Here is a 20,428-nt window from a genome sequence, read left to right as displayed (position 1 = left end):
TTGAGACCACTGACATAATGGTGGTGGCAAGGGGGACCAGGGGCCCCATTAGATCATACCACCTGGGCAGCTGCCCAATCAGGCTTACCTATAAAAATCTGACTAAAGGGCATTTTAGAAACCTCAAGGTGGTACCAGCAAAGAGGATGAAATGGCCTTCCACATCCACATCAGAAGAAAAAGCTAGGGCAAAATGGACTTCCCAGAGCGCTCCATCTTCGTCTGGGGCAGAGGGATGAGACACTGGACTGAGGGCTGAGAGGAGACCTTTCCAAGAAGCCAAGGGCCCCTTATAAAATCCTCACCTCATAAAGGAGATGACTTGTCCACCATCATTCCCTCCCCTTTTCCCATTTGTATAGGAGAGAAGAGACATCTAGAAAGGCCTAGGCTGGCTTTTATTTACCTGGGCAGGTGTCTGTTTGGCCCCTGAAATGATCCTGGAAGCTGGAGCCCAGCTAGGATCCTGATAAATATTCAGAGAAGACAGGAGAAGAAAGGGAAGGGCTGGGCGGGGAGGGGGGTGGGGGTGGGTGGGCAGGCTCCCGGCTCACTGAGAAGACCCAGTCGTGCCATGCGTGAATTAGACGGCCCTGCACAATGCGGGGCCCTTTTTTGTGTGCTCGTTCGTTTGAAACAAAAGGGAACAGAGTTGGCTACAAAGAGGTCAGGGGGAGAGTGACAACCAGTGGATTCCTGTGAGCGGACCTTGTTTGCAGGAGACGGAGGCGCTACAGGGACCGGCGCTTACCAAGGCAGGCAGGAGGGTCTGTGGATAAAATCTGTCCACACATGTCTTTAAATTCATTTTTTTTTTTTATTCCTGTTTACGGAGAATGGTTTATTTCCCAAATTTAACCACTTAAACTTCCTCTCCAGACCTGCATTGTCCAGGACAGGCGCCACCAGTCGATGGGCACTGGAAACGTGACAAGTCCAGACTGAAATGTGCCGCAGGGTAAAATACACACCAGATTTCCTAGACTTTGCATGAAAGAAATAAAGAAGGTAGTAAAAACCAAAAAAAAAAAAAAAAAAAGCCAAAACACAACCCAAAATAAAATACAGTAGAATATCTCACTAATAGATTTCTTGTATATCAATTGCATACTGAAATGATAAAACTGGGGATATACTGGGTTATAGAAAATAGATGATCAAAATCAACTTCTTCTGTTTCCTTGTCCTCTTTTAAAAGTGGTTACTAGAAAGTTTAAGATTACATACGCAGCTTGGGTTTTACTTCTACAGGACAATGCTGCTCTAGGCTAATGGTTCTCAGTTTCCCGTCTCTCTCACTCCTACCCTACCCCCTTCCCTTCCTCGCAGAGCTGCCTCAGATTATCTGGATCCTTTTAAAGAGTCTATCAATCTTAATTCATTTGCCAAAGACATTCAAGATGTCTTCTGCATGTAAAGCACTAAGTTGGGATGTGTGGGGGACCCCAAAATGAATCAGACTCTTGGAGAGGAGGCCAAGGCTCTGAAGGGCCTGGCTTAGCCCTTTAAGAAGTGAGGTCGAGACAGCCAGCTCTGGGAACCCACCAAGACAGAAACTGCAAACGCCCTTCCCTTCTAGGCTTGGCCGCCATGCTGGATCGGTTCCATGTGGGCAGCTGGTGAAGCTTAGTTTTCACCTTCAACACACAAGTGGCTTTTCTGGTTCTTTTCTCTCCCTGCTGACACCAACCCTGCCACCAGTCGTCTCTCTCTCTATACCACAGCCTTCTTTTTCCCTTCCTCATTCTGACACAGAGATTGTGCATCTTGGAGAAAAGAAGCTGTGTTTGAGGGCATTGGGCTGTCCCCTTTCCCTGGCTGAGGGAGGGCATTCGGCATCCCAACCTATTGCATGGACTCTGGAGGCTAACTTTCACCAAGAAAGTCTAAGTGAAATAGACCAGTGATCAGTACCATCACTCATACAGGGGTTCTCACCGGGAGCAATTCTGACCCCTCGAGGAGGCATGTGGCACTGTCTGGAGTCACCCTTGATTGTCATAACTGGGGAGGGGGACACTGCCGGTGCCTGGTGGGCACAGGCCAAGGGATGCTGCTAACCATCCTAGGACACAGAAGAGAATTATCTGGCCCAAAATGTCAACCGTGTTGAGGCTGAGACACTGATCTAGAATATGGAGGAGGCCAGCATTCCCCACTACCATCGCCAAGCCAGAGCTTGCTCTGATCTCTGGCATCAGCGAGCATCCATCCTCCCTCAACACCACCTTCCAACAAACACACCTGGGAGTAGATCCAGGAAAACCTGAAGGATCAGGGCAAGAAGAACAACTGGGAGAAGAAAAACAGTACAAACATGATTAAATAAATTAGCTCCGCTAATTACCGAGGTTCTAACTTAGCACCTGGAGCAACAGCTGGGCTTGCAGAGAATTGAGCAAACCTCATCCCCAACTCAGGCAGACTCTGGGCATTATCGACTTGCTCCTCCCTGCCTTCCTCTGGCAAAAGATGGGACTGAGAAAAGACCAAGCGATAGTCTTCGAGCAGAGTGGCCGCCCTCTGGAGGTGGGTTCGATGCCACAGCCGCCTCTGGCACACCTGCACACCTCAGCATGGACATTCCCGGAAGAGTCGGTTGCTCAATGCAGTAAAATCTCCTCCTAGGCTGAGGTCCCAGCTTCCCAAGCTGCTGACTGCTGCAACTTACCCAGTCTCCTGCCTCCATGAGTATTGTTCACCTCTATGCTTGAGAAATGTCTGCACAGAATGCTACTGCCTCCCTCCCAGCCTCTGCTCTAACTACTACTCTGCTCTGTTCCTCTGGGCCTGACAGTAGTATCTCCATCCTGGAAGAACTGTTATTTGTTCTACAAGGTACTCCCATGAAGACCCACAGCCCCGTGTCTTACTGCTGCGTGCTGCGATTGCCCCCTGGATAGTAAAATCTAACTAGATGCCCACTGAGCATGGTAGACTCACTAGGCCTCCCGGAGGCTCCACATCACGGCAATTGTAGTAGCCAGACACTGTTGCATTGTGCGTGTCTCCAGTGCCCCGAGCTGCTTCCTCCCCATCACCACTGAAACGCAGCTGCATTGCAACCACGCAGCTTGCTGGCAAGAAGCACCAGGACTCCAGTCAGGGGCTATGTTTGATTTTGATTTAAAAGCTTCTGTTGGAGGGATTTTCCCAGATTGCACACTTTACTGGGTTGAATGATGGCCCCCAAAAGATCTGCCCACATCTTCACCCTCAGAATCTATGTGTATGTCCTTATGTGGGGAAAAGGTCTTCACAGATGGAATTATGTTACAGACCTCTTCATTGGATTATCCCGGTAGGCATTAAATGCAATGACAGGTGTCCTTACAAGAGAAAAGAAGAGGAAAAGAGACATGCTGAAGAGAAGAACATGTGGAGATGGAGGCAGAGATTGGAGCAGTGCTGTCCCAAGCCAAGGAAAGCCTGTGGCCAGCTAATGCTGCAAGAGGCAACGGAAGATGCTTCCCTAGAGCCTTCAGGCGGGGCATGGCCTTGCTGACACCCTGCTTTTGGACTTCTGGCCTCAGAACCGTGGAAGAATAAATTCCTGCTGTTTTGTCCAGTTGGTGGCAATTTGTCCTAGCAGCCCTAGGAAATGATCATATAACCAACCCCACCTCTCGTCAACCACGTTGCCCACGCATATGGCTTATTTAGCACAAAACGTGGCACTCTGGGTTGAGTTGTGAGTTCAGTCATTCGCACTTTTATTAGACATGCACTCTGCCCCAATGCCACCTCCTGGGGGTTTCCAGAACAACGCCACGAAAATGGTCCTTCCTGAACCTTCCACGTATCCCTCTCTCACTTCTTGCCCTGCTTTCTTTTTCTCTACATCCCTTACTTTTCATTATCGATTCATTTATCTACTTGGATATCATCCAACTGATATCCTTATAGATTCATTTATCTACTTGGATATCATCTGTCTGCCCCATTTGAATATATGCTTCCTAAGGGCAGATGATCGTTCTACTTATTTACCATTAAGACTCCAGCAAGGAGAATGCCTAGCACGTAGGTTCTTTTTTTTTTTAATTTTTTTTTCAATTTTTATTTATTTATGAGAGTCACAGAGAGAGAGAGAGAGAGAGAGAGAAGCAGAGACATAGGCAGAGGGAGAAGCAGGCTCCATGCACCGGGAGCCCAACGTGGGATTCGATCCCGGGTCTCCAGGATCGCGCCCTGGGACAAAGGCAGGCGCTAAACCGCTGTGCCACCCAGGGATCCCTAGCACGTAGGTTCTTAAAACTTGTGGGTGGGATGAATAATGCCATAGTCCTTATCTTCAAAAGCAGAGAAAGTTTAGAATGTTCTACAATATTTTAATTCCAGAGCACTGTTGGCAAACAGAAAGGCCTCCTGTACCCTCCCTTCGGGCTACTGTGGACTTTTACACATATCACACTGGTTCCATGAGTTAGAAATCCATCATGATTTGGCTTTGGAAAAAAATGGGATTTTTCTCCGAAGGGAAATTCCTATGCTCCTGTTGGCTAAAGCACATCGCCTAAAATGCCCCTAAATTTTTAATGAGTGACCATGCTTTGTTTTTTGCATCCCCCACTGCTAGCATTTTCTTCAAGACATACAAGTTGCGATGCACAGGGAGTGATGATGTGGGATGCCTCAATACACAGAGGTCATGCTGACTGGAAGGCCAGTGCTCCCCTGGGTAGTCAGTGGCTCCAAGTAGGTGGTTGCCACCAAGGCTTGCCATGTGCCTGGCACACCTGAGGACATTCATGACACTGAAATCACACAGAGAAGATCCAGCTGGACCTCTGCTTTAGGAACTCTAAGATCCAAGGATCCTCCGTGTAAACAAACTACAGCATTGCTCAACAGGTAGCTGTAGTTCTAATTTAGCCCAGATGAGTGAAGAGGATCTTTAATAACTGGAAAGCTCTGGTCTCTCTGTAAGGTATCAATGAGGCCCTCCCTATTCACTTTTTTTCGAGACATTCGTTCTGCTAGTAACATCATGGAGTTTTTTTCAGGGCAGGATAGTAAGTAAACAGAAGTCATCAGGGTTTTGATGCAGGGGGGTATTAACAGGAAGGAAAAAATAAAAACTGGAACAACAGGGGAATTTGAAAATTTAAAAAAAAATTGTCCTTCCAAACAAAGCCAAAAATATTATTAGTACATTCATCTGCATTCCTGTGGGATGCTTGCAAGACCAGTTAGGATAGTGGCTCTTGGGACACCTGGGTGGCTCAGCGGTTGAGCGTCTGCCTTGGCTCAGGGCGCGATCCTGGAGTCCCGGGATCAAGTCCCACATCAGGGTCCCTGCTGGGAGCCTGCTTCTCCCTCTGCCTACGTCCCTGCCTCTCTCTCTGAGTCTCTTATGAATAAATAAACAAAATCTTAAAAAAAAAAAAAAAAAAGATGGGGCTCTTTCACTTAAGCTTTCCGTCAAAAATGGCCCATCCCCTATTTTGTTCCTCTGGCCCAAGGACCATGTTAGGAAAGGAACTCTACCATCAAAGGACAGAGAAGACCTCAATGTGACAGAATAAGAAAGCTGATTAAAATGGTTGCAGATTTACACTGCAACTAAATTTAAAAAAGAAAAGAAAAAAGAAAGAAAAGAAAAGGAAGAAAACCAACCACTTGTCAAGTTTTGGTGAAGTATCAAAGAAGAATATCTACAATTATCTAAAAAGGCTATGAATATATCTGAGTGCAGCTGGATTTTCTACACGAACGCCACAGCAACACGTGTGCCTCCAGGCTGACTGCAGAAAAAGCTAACAATCCAGCCAGGCAAGGCAGAGCTTAGCAGATGCAGGAAAAAATGCCACTCTTCCCATTTTTTGCTTTGGAAAACGCAGTTATCTTTCATAAAAATATTTTAAGTTTGGAATGCAATGCCTGTACTGTCATTTTTCAATGAATAAACAACTTTTAAAAGTGCCTCAGCTTTCATTTCAAATACAGTAAATACCAACAAGCACAAACCAACATAGGAAAGTTCTTTGGGCTCTCAAAAGTCTAGCAAACAGGGAGTCCGGAGACTAAAAATGGGAGGACCGCAGCTGTCGATGAATATGATTGCATGATTGCAATGAGGAGGAGGGAAAAATAAAATAGATTACCAAAGACAATGGCAAATACCAGCGATTTTATTTTCTTCTCTCGGTTCTTCCTCTACTTCTAATTTTCTGTGACTACGCAGTGCATATCACACGGAGCTTTACTCCAGCTCGTGTGTGCGATACTGTCTCCAAAATGCAAAGAACAATATCTGGAGCCTACCTCGGGCTTAGGTCCAGAGTAACGGTTCCTAAAACAAAATTTATTTTCTTCTGGGACGAGGGGGGAGCGACCCAGTTCACAAAAACCGGTAATAGCAATATCAGATCGTTTCGACGAAAATGGGGTTTTTTTGTTGTTGTTGTTTTAGAGCCACAGGAAAAAAGTAGCAAAGTCCTAACACCGTGAACCCAGGCTGGGCGTGGGGGTTTCTACTTCAAAAAGAAGGTGGAGAGCCAAAGGCTGAATTTGTTTACCCTCTGCCGACAGGGAAAATAATCCCAAATAGCCACCGCTCCCGTATCATTAGAAGACGCTGGGAGAATAACTTTAAAAAGAGACCTGCCTGGTCTTTGGTCACCTGGCTCTCCCTGGGTGGCCTTTTTTGAGCAACCAGCTCGGGGACATTGGTGTTTCTGTGGCCGCGGCAAGAAGCTAATGAGCATTCCCAGGGGAGCAGTGAGAAGCAGCATGCGAAAGGCCAAGGTGGTTGGTTCTGAAGAATTTCTGGAACGGGCATCCTGGAATTCCGAAGCTCCAGGGGCCTCTCCAGCTACCGAGTCTCCTCCGTGGAGAACCTCCAGAAGCCCCTTTTGGGAAAGCGCTGCTGTGGACTTGCAAGCAGCCAGGGCATCCAGCCCCGCTTCCCGCAGGCCCAGCGCCCTCCCACCCCCCCCCCTGCCCCCGGGGCTCATCCCTGGTCCAGACCCAAGGCACACAGACCCCTTCTGCGGTCCTGGATGACACCTCTCCGGGCTCCTCGGGCAGGTCCACGTGGCTCCTCGGGCTGCATAATTAGCGGGCCTTGGGCCGCCACCCCAAACTGCAGCCCCGGAGCCCCCTCCTACCGGCGCCACTCCTGTCGCCACGCCGCACACATCCCCACCCTTCGTGTCGCCCCCCCCCCGGGGGGGCCCCACCTCGCCAACTGTGGGTCCCCGCACGGCAGCCCCAGAGCCGCCACCGCCACCCTCACACCGACACGTTCCCTAATCCGCTGGCAAACGCAGAGCGAGTCTACAAAGCCCTGCTGTCACCACCTCGGAGCCAAACTTAGTCTCAACCCATTTAGAGACTTTTCAAAGCGACGGTGGGAATAAGGAGAAGGCGAGTGCGGCACCTCCTGCCGATCTCTCATCTGGATTCCGTCCTCTCCAGCTCATTCCCTCTTTCTGCTCCCACCCCCAGCCCCTGCAAAAATCACGACCCCATCACGGGAGAAGGGAAGGTCTTAAGAGGTCCTTTATTTCTCCCTCCTGCCTTGGGGCAGGGCCGTCCTCAAAAGAAACGTGCAAAATCGCCGTCTGTCTCTAAAAGGCTGAGGCCACGGCCAACCCCCTTTTATACACGTACTTGGGGCATGAATGCGGAGTCAAGCTCATACCCCTGCGCTTGACAAGCAACACGAAACACACAGCAAAACACTGTAACTGTCTCCAGGCCAACTGGGGACAGTCCCCTGGGCCACCACGGCCACCCCCCCCCCCCCCCAAGCCAGCGCGAAACCCTCTTCCCATGAGCCTGGAAAAGGCAAGAGTGAACACACCGGTTGATGAGTTTTCCATTGTAAAGAATAGGGACCCGAGAAGCACACCCGTTCTTTGTGTTCGAAAGTTTACTTTCAGCTTCAGCAAGCGAAAGGATTTTTTTTAATATAATAAAAAAAAAAGTTATATGACTTTAATTAAATGCACTTATTAAAAGGGTGAAATATTTGGAGAGGCTGTTTTTGTGCTGGAGGCACATTTTCCAGCGTGCTGTAGAGCGTCTGCATCCGTCCGCTCGAGGCAATTTTTAATGCACAAATAAATCCGCACCTGACGTGCTGACAGATTATTATGCCGTGTGGCAGCCAACAAAAGTAAACACAGGGGCAAGTTTTAACCTCTTGTAGTCACAGAGCTTTCCCTGCTGGGCCCGGCTCAGGTGTACAGGACTTGCTGGCAGAGGCCTGGCTTCCAGCGAGGCATCTTCCTGCCCCGGAGCCCGTCCTGTCCCCGGAGACAGGCTGCTCGGGGTGTGGCGGGAGCAGAGGGACGGGAGGCGACCGAGGGAGGGGACGGAGAGGAAGACTGGCAACATGTGGTGCTCCCCTACACCCTGCGTCCTTTCCATCCTGTTTATCCTGTGGCCCTAAGATCCCCGGGCCGCTGCACAGCAGGCTGGTCAGTGATCCTCCGGTGCCCGCTGCACATCCCCCTCCGGCCAGCAGCCCTGGCTCTGCATCTGCATCTCCCAGCTTTGCCCAAAATGCAAGAGTCAGGACAGTTACTAGAGAGCTAATGAGGAAACCGGGGCAGTTTCCATACTCTGGAACCCTAACTTATGGAAGCGCCACTTAAAATTAGCATATGGCGAAAGGGATTTCCTGAAATGACACTTCTGTTGCTCTGCTTAGATGGGACGGATGGAGTGACCGTCCCAGGAACCCACACTTTGCCATGACCAGAGGTCTGGGTTGGGCTTGGCCGGCCCGTGCCACGTGGCTCAGCGGGCTCATCGGTCCTGCGTCCCATCTTTGAGCTACTTTGCTCCCCGCCAGGGCTTTTAGGACAGTTCCTAGGGAGCTAAAGAGGAACCGCGCAGTTTCCTCATCTGTATAACAGAACTGTCGGGTGAGAGGGTGCGCAGGATGGAGGCCTCTCCCAGTTCCTCAGGCCCTCCATCCCGCCTCTAACCTGGTGGCTGAGCTCAGAGCAGGCCTTCTGCATCTGTAAGTCATCGCTATTGTTACTATAATTTATTGAGTGTTTACTACAAACCATACCCCCACTAAGTGCTCTAATGCATTATCTCATTTTATCTCCGAACCCTCCAGGGTCTGGATCACTAACTCATTCATTATTACCGCCGATCTGAACAGCTTCCTCACTGCTCCTCCTCTCCACGATCTTATCATCCTCATGCTTGTGAGGAAGACCAGGTTTTCCCCCCCTTCCAGTGAATCCGTAACAAAAAACACAAGTACAAAGAAGAAACCACATTAACCTTTAACAATCCTGAGCATTCCTTTTTAAGGATTTATTTTGAGAGAGAGAGAGAGACCACAAGCAGGAGAAACAGAGGGGGTAGGAGAGAATCTCAAGCAGACTCCGTGCTGAGTGTGGAGCCCAACGCGGGGCTCGATCTCACGACCTTGAGATCACGACCTGAGCTCAAAGCAAGAGTTGGAACATGCCACCCAGGCACCCACTGCCCCCCCCTCCCCAGCACACGTATTTTAAATATAGAGGAGCTCAGCTATGACCGCTGAAAAAATACTGTTTCCTCTGCGGATAAGTTTGGGGATACATTGATTTATTTTTAAAACAATAGAAAGGCTTGGGCACCATGAAATGTGATCAGATAAACACAGAAAATTCCTGCAGTGGGCGGAAGGCTTCATGAAGCAGGTGTCAAGAGATCCAGCTGGACATTAGCAGGCAGATCGTCATGCTGGTGGACATGCATCAACCTCCCGGGTTTGGGGGATGCCCCACTTCATGAAGCAGAGAGCTCGATGCTGCTACTGAGCCGAGGACGTGGGTCCTTCTCTTCCCGGTCTCTCTTGCATCCAGGGCAAGAGCAACAGGTGTAGGCTCCCCTCATCACTCACACCCACGGCCTGACCTTGAGCATGAATCAGTAACACAAAGCAGTGGAAGTCCTGAGAGACCCAGTCCAGTGCGGAGGGTCAGCCTCCTGTGCCTGGCGTCAGTGTCGTAGCCTGTGATGGACATGCCCAGTGGTAGAAGGGACACTCATCAGACCAGCCGTGCAGCATCTGAGACCTGTTCCTGGATACAGAGCCTCCAAACCTGGGTTCTCTCCCTTCACGGAGGTGCTGAGCTAATGCAATCTGCTTTTCATAAATGCTCGTTTCGGCTTAACTTAGCCAGAGGTCATCTCTGTTGCTTGCAAGCAAGAACTGTGATGGAGACAGGGTTCTGTGCAAGCATCCTAGCATTGGTACTTGGAAGCGACAACACCGTGTCTCTTAAACTGGGCTTTTTCCTCTTTTTGTGTCTTGCTTTTATTAATTTTAACTTTTCATTGCAATAAAAAAATGCAATAGAAAAAAATGTACATTTCCTGAGAGTACAGCTCACTGAATTTTCGCAAAGTAAACACACCCATGTAACCAGTACTCACGCGGAGAAACCACGATCGCCACCAGCACTCCCCGGGGGCCCGCCTTCCTGTTGTCATCACAACCAAACAAGGACAATCACTACCCTGACTGCTGCCACCGCAGATTGCCCTTGTTTGAACTTTATGCCAATGAAGTAATACGGTGTGTGTAGTCTTAACCTCTCACTCAGCATTTCACTTAGGAGATGCATCTTTCCTGTCGTGTGTAGCTGCAGCTCATTCATTTTCACTGCTGTATACTATTCCACTGAACGACTATACCGCAGTCTATTTACCTATTCTACTTTTTTTCTTAAGATTTTATTTATTTATTCATGAGAGACACACAGGGAGAGAGAGAGAAAGGCAGAGACACAGGCAGAGGGAGAAGCAGGCTCCATGCAGGAAGCCTGATGTGGGACTGGATCCCAGGACCCCAGGATCACGCCCTGGGCCGAAGGAAGGCGCTCAACCGCTGAGCCACCCAGGCATCCCTATGCATTCTACTCCTGACAGACATTTGGGTGCTTTGTAATTTGGGGCTATTTCAGACAAGGCTGCTATGAACATTCTAGTACATATCTTTTCACAGAAAATGTGAACATATTTTTACTGAATTAAAGATCAATGTATATAAAGTGTGTATACACACATATACGTGTGTGTGTGTGAGTGTGTTCCACTTTGGTGAACGCTGTCAAGTAGTTTTCTAAAGTGGCAGAGGGAGAGGTAGAAGCAGGCTCCCCACTGAGCATGGAGCCCAATTCGGGACTCGATTCCAGGACCCCAGAATCATGGCCTGAGCCAAAGGCAGCTGCTTAACCAACTGAGCCACCTGGGCGCCCCTAGAATGATTTTTAATTAAACTTCCAGAACAATTTTTGCCCCCAAGATATAAGACACTGGGGAAGAATGAGATGAGTAAGAATGATGTAGGAAAAAAAAAATCGTACAGTAACATTTCCCTCTTCCTGAATGATTCCTCTGCAGACGTAGGAGTAAAGTCTTGGTATTTAGCACGCTGCCACTCGGCTTGACCTGGGTTAAGTGACCGCTGACAGGTCATCGTGAAAGTCAAGGGCACAGCTGGAACAAGACTTCTGAACTCACGGCCTTTTGACCCAGCAGCGCAGACTCGCATTCCTGCCAGCACCACTGGCCCCAGGAAACCTGCAGCCGACTGGTATCACCACTTCCCCCTGCATCTGAGAGGAGATGGCTTGCATTTGGCCTGCGATTCCGGGCCTCAACGCCTACGGGGCCAGCAGGAACTTCAATCAGGCCACGAGGGCCAGGCATGGTGGGATCGGGTCAGGAGTGGCAGGGATTTGAATAAATTGAGAGCGAATGTCCAGTCTTAAAGGAACATTTATTACTCAGCGTGCTGATTTCTGCCATATGGGAAAGAAGACCCCACTGCTGCCAGATTTTCAAGGGAAGCTGGAAAACTGGATTTTTTTTTTTTTTTTTTTTAGGAGACACTGCAATTTGTAATGTTGGTAACTAACTTTAAAAACACACACGTACACACAAAGCAGCCCTGAACACCATCAGCCCAACAAGACACATCTAACAATCCGATCTGGGCCGAGAACCAGCTCTGGATGGGACCATCTCTGACTTAGGTGGACTCAGCACAGCACGTTCACAAGGAGTGACCTTCAAGGGGCAGCACAGAGTGACCCGAATGGAAATAACGGACCATAACGGCTCTCCAGAGAGGCACAGAGAAGCACCAAATTCCTTCTCTCTTCTGTGGACGGGCTCCCCCCTTATCCACGACCCTTTCTGTTGCCCTGATTAAGGCCACATTAAACCTAAAACCCCGACCGTCATGAACACCTCGCACAAGGTGCCTCCCACCTGAAGGCCGTGAGCTCTCTGTGCTCTCCCCTCTACATCTGGCAGCGAGGTGTCGTGTAATTACTGCAGGTCGCCGGCTCTGCCCCCGGGCCTCATTGCACTTGGCAGGATCCATCTGAATTGACTACATCTGGTGAAGTTAAGCACAACCCGACAAACAGTTCATCCACGCCAGGAGTCACTGATGAGAAGACATGCGCACTTTCTGCATATCAGACCTACTTGCTCCTTAGCACAACCTCAACCTCAACACTTGGGTGAGTTCCCCCAAGCCCCAAGCTGCCAACGACAGTGTTTAGGAAGCAGGTCACTGACCTCTTCTTTTCTATCTCTCCCCTACCCCTCCTGACCGTGGAGCACCTGAGCACCGACACCATCTCCCTGCCTCTGCCCTCCTTCCCTTTCCCTGACGGCCCTCATTAAATGCATCTCTTGCACACACATCCGTTCACCAATTCTAAGAGTGAACAGGTGGAAACGATCTAGCAACAAACGTGGGAATAAATCTGCCTGTTTACTCTCTCCTGGCCTCAGCACCCACCTTCTAGATCTTCGTCAGGCAGGCACACTGTCGGTGCTCAATATATACCCGTCGAACGTCCCGTATAAGTGGCAGAGTCTCACGTGTGCAAACAGCTGCTGTGGAATGACACGAGCACCTTCCAAGGATGCATAATCTCACCACACCCCATAGGCAGGCTGAGACAGGTGTCCCCAGACAAGGGAACAGAGGTACCTGGGCAGCAGGCAGGTGGAGAGGCGAGAGGCAGGGCCTGTTCCAGATCGTAAGCCTCCAAAACCCTACTTCCCGAGTGGCTCTGATGATTATCCAATAAGCTAATAACCTAAGTGCTCAATAAACATTAACGATGTACCAGACCCTTTACATCATGAGGTAAGGGAATTCCTCCAGCAGCCCTATAAGGCTCGACTGAAGAGCCCTAGGAAGGTGAAGAGCTTGCCCAAGGAAATCAATTGAGTTAGTCTCAGAGGTTCTTAAGCAGGGAAATCTGGTGAAACACGGTGTGGGGACATCTCGGGTTGTCACAATTCATGGTAGGCAGGTGGCAGGGATGCTGAATTTCTGCATCCAGCAGGACTTCCCCACCTGAATGCTAACAGCACTTCTCAGGCGAGAAACACTGTTGGGTTTTTTTGTTTTGTTTTGTTTTTTAGCAAAGGCAGAGCCAGTATCTGAACTGGGGCAAGTCGACCTCGAGAGCCCCTGCTGATCTCACTACTTCATTCTGCAGCTTCAAAGACGTTCTTTAAGCCACGTGGCCTACTTCCCCCTGCAATGACTGGTGGCCCCGTGGCCAACATGTTATGGTAACTTCAGCATGTAGAGAACAGATCTTGATCTAGGAGGAAAAGTGCATCTCTCCAACAGAGAAAAGATATTCAAGACGTATTCCGTACGGGGGCTATAGCTCAGAAGGTAGTGCTATGGGGAAGTGCTTTATTTTACTATTATTATTATTTTTTTTTTTTTTAAGATCAAGGCATTGCTGCAAAGGCTGCAGTGTCATAGAAGAGAGAGGAGTAAGAGAATATGAAGCAGACCATGAGTAACACCAAACAACGGTTAGCGATCACATATGTTCCGAGATCGGAATGCCCTGAGAGACTCTTTGTGACTCAAGCGTTCGGAGAAGGCGTCACAAAGAAAGCAGGACTTCAATCAGGCTTCAGAGGTGGAACTGATTCCAATCAGCACAAAAGGAGGAAAGAGAAAGAGCAGAACAAAGGCAAGGGTGCAGAAGTGAGAATCAGCGTGCCAGGATGACGGGCACACAGGAGAGCACGCTGGATGAATCGTAGGATTCATTTATTCAGAGCAGAAAGGGGCAGGGGACCGAAAAAGGTAGGTTTGCATGGGATTGGGGGAAGATTTCAACTATACCCAAGGAATTCCAAATCAGTCTTGTAGGACATAGGAGCCACCAGAGGCCGAGTGCAGGAGAGATGAAAGTGGTCATTTCAGTAGAGGACACACTGGACAAGAGCAGGTGAGGCGAGGGGTCAGTTAGAAGTCCTCCCAATAAACCCACCAGGACCAAGAGCCTCTGTAGGTGGTACCAACAGAAATCAGCCGACGAGCCCTACCAACTCCTCCTGGGTACCCTTTCTGTGCTCAGTTGGACAGGAAACCATGTCGGGAGGCTGAGAGAAAAGAAAGGGTTGAATTTCACTTTTTATTTTATTTTTTAAAAAGATTTTATTTACTTGACAGAGAGAGAGAGAGAGAGCACAAGTAGACAGAGGGAGAGGGAGCAGCAGACTCCATGCTGGGCAGATGTAGGGCTCGACCCCAGGACCCTGAGATCGTGACCCCAGCCAAAGGCAGACATTTAACGGACTGAGCCACCCAGGCGCCCCCCACTTCTTATTTTATAATCCCATAACCAGAAGAATGATGGCACGACTGCTAATTAAAAACAAAAACCAACAAAAAACACATTGAGGAAGGGGAGTTTAGCTATCGTATCTTCCAGGTAGAAATGTCAAGGGACAGGATCCCTGGGTGGCGCAGCGGTTTAGCGCCTGCCTTTGGCCCAGGGTGCGATCCTGGAGACCCAGGATCGAATCCCACGTCCGGCTCCTGGTGCATGGAGCCTGCTTCTCCCTCTGCCTGTGTCTCTGCCTCTCTCTTTCTCTCTGTGTGACTATCATAAATAAATAAAAATTAAAAAAATAAAAGAAATGTCAAGGGAACAGTAAAAGCTAATTGGAGAGTCACCGCTGAACCTCTGATTGTCATTCTCAGATACAAAATGAGAGCTTTCCCATCAGATGGCTTTCGGGAGACCAGCGTCCGCGACTTCCATGCTAACCGTGAGGTTGGGGGCTTGAACCTTAACACTATGCTCCTGTTGAGGCCCCTAGCCCTGAATTTAGGCTGGCCCTGAGACTTGCTTTAACCAACATAATGTGTCAGAAGTAATGTTGTGCTGGTTCCAGGCCGAAGTCTTAAGAAGATCCGTTACCCTACTGGAGGGATTATGTGGAGAGACCACGCGGAGAAAGAGAAGCCCTGAAATGATAAAGAAACAGAGAAAGGCCCAGTGTCCCAGGATCCCGGGGTCCCCACCTGAGCTCAGCCCCGGCCCACTCTCCAGCTGAATGAAGCTTCCTGAGTAACCACCACCGACCAGACAAGCCGAAGAACTGCCGGGCCAAGCCCAGCTCAGATTCCAGAATCATTAACAAATAAAAGAGTCGCTGTTGCTGCTTTAAGTCACTAAGGTTTGGGGTGGTTTGTTATGCGGCAATAGATAGCCACACCAGAGTGCCCCGCTGGTGCACGCGAAGCTCCGTGGTGCATGCTTAAGGTGCATGCTTACCGTGAGTGATGCGAAGCGTGAACCTAAACAGCGACACGGAATCACAGCCATCTACAAACTACTGGTGCCCAGGCTTTGCATATACTTGGCACCTGTGTACGCATTTGTAAAATGGATGCATAGCAATCAGTCCGATTTTAATAGATGCTAGAGAAGCGGGTCCAAAGCTTACTTATTCCTGCAAACCTTCCTAGGAACTTGTAGCCTGCAACATCAGGAAATGTTCTCGCCAATCCATCCGCCTGTCATCCCCGAGGCTCCTGAAGCCTGTTTCCTCTTACCCATTTGGATGGATAACAGCTGGTCACTGTCCCCACGTCCACCGACGTGGCCCCGTCCTCGGCTTAACCGAGTTCTCTTTTCATCAGGAAAGAAGGCTAACTGCATTTTGACTTCCGCAAACTGATTTTCTGAACCCTTTCTGGGGCGGCACTGTTTAACAAGAAAGATCCTGGGGATCTTGTGGAAGTGCAGTTTCTGCTTCAGGAGGTCTGGGCTGGGGCCTGAGAGTCTGCATTTTTAGCAAGTCCCAACTAGATACCACCGCTGGCAATCCAAGGGCCACACTTTGCATGGCCCTCTCGTGTGGTAGAGGAGGAGAATGAAGTACAGAGAGAAGGTTCTATTTCTATCAGCAACTTGAGGCCCCCAGTCCAGACTGCACGTTCCCCAGGGAAGTGTTAGCTGGAAACCAGTGTGAGCCATCAGGGCAGGCCTTTCCTCGCCACAGAACACTGGTCTGGAAGCAGGTACTTCCTGGCCACCTAAGGAAAACCCTGATGCATTGGAATCAGACCCAGAGCTTATGAAATGCAGATCCCCAGGCTTTCCCGCTAGAGACTGACTAAGGGACTCTGGCACGGGGCTCCGGAAACTCCATGGGAGATTCTGATGCCAAACTGAGTTGGGGATTATTCATCCAGACTACTTGTGAGGCGGCGACCCCCAGAAAGTAAGACACAAAATGATTTGCTAGCCAATACTTATTAGGGGGCTTCTATGTTCCAGGCACTGTTCTTTTTTTCCTTTTTTTTTTTAAGATTTTTATTTATTCATGAGAGACACAGAGAGAGAGGCAGAGACGCAGGCAGAGGCAGAAGCAGGCTCCCTTAAAAAAAAATAAAATAAAAAAAATAAAAAAATAAAAAAAGAAGAAGCAGGCTCCCTGTGGGGAGCCTGATGTGGGACTCAATCCCCTGAGGATCATGACCTGAGCCAAAGGCCGACACCCAGCCGCTGAGCCACCCAGGTGTCCCCCCACCCCAGGGACTGTTCTGATTTAAGTTGACACCAAATGATCCAAACCCCACCACAAGTCTATCTAGGAAGTACTATCATTCTTCCCATTTTACAGAAGGTAAAACGAAGGCTTGGAGCAGCTGTGTAACACGGCAAAAGCCACTCTCTTAGCAAAGGGGCTGAGCCAGGATTAGAACCCAAGTCCTTAACTCAAGTCTACATCGTAACCACCATGCTCCAGTCCTCTGATCTACAGCAAAAGTAAGCTCCTTGAAAAAAAAAAAAAAAAAAAAAACCAAGGGTAAAAAAATGTTTGATCAACTGGGAGCTATGTCTCCTCCAAGGAGAAGTCACACACCACTAGCGCTCAAGAATATCAACACGTGTTCCTCGCGAGAGGAATGGTAGGAGATGATCTGAATCCAATGTGGTAAATCCTGAGTTAAAAGCAAACTAAAGAGATTTCTTCCTGTAGAGCTTCCCCGGCAACCGTGAGCACATTAATATCCAAGGGTGGAAGGCGCCTGTTGCGACACTCTCCAGACGCATCGACCACAGAATCCCTTTGTCCAAGAGCATCTCGAGGTAGGATGAGGATGCCAGGGACACCGCCTCCCCCCCTTTGGGGACCGTGGGCCCAGAACGGTGCTTTTCAGAGTGTAGCATGCAGGGGAAGCACCTGGAGACCCTGATAAAAGGCAGGTTCTCATTCACCAGGTCTGGGTGGGGCCCGAGAGTCTGCATTTCCAGCAAGCTCCCAGCTGATGCTGAGGCTGAATCACACTTGCCCCGAACAAGACCTGGAACAGGACGCTGGCTGGCTCTGCTCTGCGCTGCCTCCACAGACAAGCCTTACTCCATCCAGCTCGTCCGCCCCATGAGGACACTCCTGATGGCAGATTTCGAGAGGGCCCGGCCACCGTGTGTCTCCCCAAATCCCACACGTGGAACTGGTCCACCCCCTGCAAGTTTCACCACAGCCCCTGGGGTTAAGGGGGGGGGGGGGATCCAGACTTTCTAGAGAGGCATCTGCCCCAGGGTCTGCACCCCAGCAGCCCTCCTCCCTGTCTGTCCACACACATCACACCCCTGCCCAGGCCTCGCGGAGAGCCCTCCTTCTGCAGGTGAGGTCCACTTGTCAGGGAGCTCACTCCCCCGCTGCCCCCAGGGCTGCTGGGGTCCCGCTGCAGGGAAGGAAGAGGAGGTAAAAGGAGGATAAGCAGAGAGCGAGGAGGCCCCGTGAGGTCTTGTGACCGACTGGGCCTCCTGGTGCCGCCGAGGTGGCAGTGCCAACGCGCACTGCTGAAATCCTTGGCCTGGCTCCGAAGCAAACTCCCAATCCAAACAGGCCCTAGTGTGCCTCCGAACAGACTGTGTAAATAAGGGGGGGGTGGGGAGGGAGGGGAAAAAAAAACCCCAACTGGCCACAGATCCCGCTTTCAAACACGTTGAAACAAAATAATCCCTCTCACTCCCTCCTGCTCCCTCTTTTTTTTTATTTTTATTTTTTTTATTTTTTAAATTTCCACTGGTGCCGAGGCCTCAGTGGAGCCTGGCTGGCGGCGTGTTAGAGCCTGCAGCCTACCTGTCCTGCATAGGAATGAAGCCTGGAGGAGTTACATGATATGCCCGCGCTGCAGGCCCAAGGACTACAGCTACCGCATTCAGAGTCCAGGAAACAGAGAAAAAGCTGTTCTCGGAGCTCCGCTGGGAAGGGACCTGGAGGGGAGGGGGGTCAGGAGGGTGGGGGTGTGCAAGTCAGCAGGGGGAGCGAGCTGCATGAGAGCCAGTCCCATTAACCTGGCTTTGACCAGGGTGGCCCTGCCTCCAAACTGCAGACCCCCAAAGCAGGGAACGGACCCCACAGAACGGAGCTGGCAATACAAAGCCCTTGAGGAGCTCATCCAGGCCAGCCTCTCCCTCCCCAAGGGCTCTCTGAACTCCCAAGTGTGTGCACAGACAAGGGGGCAACTTGCTTGTGGTTTGTTGCTGGTTTTGTATTCGGTTTTGAACTTTCTAATGGCAGGGCGGGGCGGGAGGAGCGGGAGGGGGGCCGGAGGGGGGGGCATGAGTCATCTTGCAGATGAGAACCCATCTCCCCCTCTCTGCAAGTTGAAACAATTGAGTTGTCTCTCCTGGTTCTTGCCAACGTCTCTTACTCAATCTTGGATCAAAAGGGCGGTGGGGAGGGAGGCCGGGAACGGGAATCCAGACAGTTCTGTGCCTCTGACATCAGGCCCAGCTGTTGGAAGCGCGCTGTGGATATGTGACCCAGAAGGGGAGCCGGGACCGGCTTGGCAAAGTGGGTGAAGAACACTGCAGAGGGCGACCCAGATCTGGGGGAGCCAGCGGGGACGGTCCCGTCCTGGGGGAAGGGGCGGCCTCCGGGGTGACCTCTCCGGGTCACAGCCACTCACCATGTCCCTCCTCACTCGTGTTCTTAGAATCAGGGCTGGGACTGTAGCCTGTGCACAGGCTAATCGCCTGTAGGCATTTCACTGCGATTATTTACAATCGTCGCTACTCAGAAGAGACGAGACTCAGCCGGGTGAGCCCAATAGCCTGCGGCTCGGCAGGAAGAGAAGTCTAGGTCCCACGTCCAAGAATATCAGCAAATCCTCATGAAGCATCCGTTGTTGTAACGCAATTGAAAAAGCCCTGGTTTGAGGAGCCCGTCTGACACGACCCAGGTCTGCGGGCAGAGCCAACGCCACTCCCATTGTGGGATCCAGGCTGCCTTTTCAAAATGAAAAAAGGGGAAAAAAAAATCCCTTACACATGAATCTCCATTTACCATGTGTTCATTTGGCGTGTTCGTTTGGTCTGCACTCGTAGACTCTATGCCGAACACAGAGGAGAGCCCAGAAAAATCAGACAGGGCGATCCCAGCTTTTAAGGTGTGTCTGCCTTTTGCTAGGGGGAGAGCCCAGTGACCCACCAGAGCGCGGTGGCTCTTGTCGCTTCCGAGGTGCACCTGTGAACATAAGGAGACTACGAGCAGGCCCTCCCGGCGTGGCATTCTGCACCGGGCACATGCTGAGGGCCTTCTAGGCAGGGGTTCTGGGCCCCACAACCGCCTTGTGAGGTGGAAACCCCTACTATCCCATTGCACAGGGGAGCACATGGAGGCTCTGAGGCTCAGCCCACATGCAGGGTCACAGGGGTGGCAGGTGACAGTGTGCGGCTGAAGGCGCTTCCTTCCCGTGACCTCTCACAGCACCGGAAGTCAAGGCGCTCCCAGACAGAGCTCCAGAGGAATAGGCAGCAGGCCTTACATGCCTCCACACCACCCTCGGCCTCTAGGTTAGCACCGGGAACAGGAGATCCTGAGACCGTGTTTGCTGAATACATGGATAAAAACTTGCAAGGCGGGGGTGGCACCTGGGTGGCTCAGTGGTTGAGCATCTACCTTTGCCTCAGGTCGTGATCCCAGGGTCCTGGGATCGAGTCCCACATCAGGCTCCCCACAGGAGCTTATGTCTGTGCTTCTCTCTCTGTCTCTCTCATGAATAAATAAAATCTTAAAAAAAAAGAAAAACTTGTAAGAGGGAAAAGCTACTCTATCCCTTTATTCAGATATTTATTGAGCATCTACTATGTGTCTCTCC

The 20,428-nt window shown here is 50.4% G+C and overlaps 1 protein-coding gene and 1 long non-coding RNA gene across 3 annotated transcripts in view; one reads left to right on the top strand and one right to left on the bottom strand.

Moving 5' to 3' along the window:
• LOC119873395 (translation initiation factor IF-2-like) overlaps nucleotides 1–20,428 on the bottom strand; it is a 176,480-nt gene that overhangs the window by 86,075 nt on the left and 69,977 nt on the right. The gene's annotated exons all lie outside the window — the stretch shown is intronic.
• LOC111097305 lies at nucleotides 13,873–15,478 on the top strand. Of its 2 annotated transcripts, none has more exons than XR_005364229.1 (2): nucleotides 13,873–14,246; nucleotides 15,005–15,478. It is a non-coding gene; the product is annotated as an uncharacterized LOC111097305 (long non-coding RNA). The 2 variants fall into 2 exon arrangements; XR_005364228.1 differs by having other exon boundaries at nucleotides 13,889–14,101.

Source organism: Canis lupus, chromosome 9 (assembly GCF_011100685.1).
Source record: "Canis lupus familiaris isolate Mischka breed German Shepherd chromosome 9, alternate assembly UU_Cfam_GSD_1.0, whole genome shotgun sequence".
NCBI lineage: Eukaryota > Metazoa > Chordata > Mammalia > Carnivora > Canidae > Canis > Canis lupus.
This window is presented reverse-complemented; position numbering and strand designations above follow the sequence as displayed.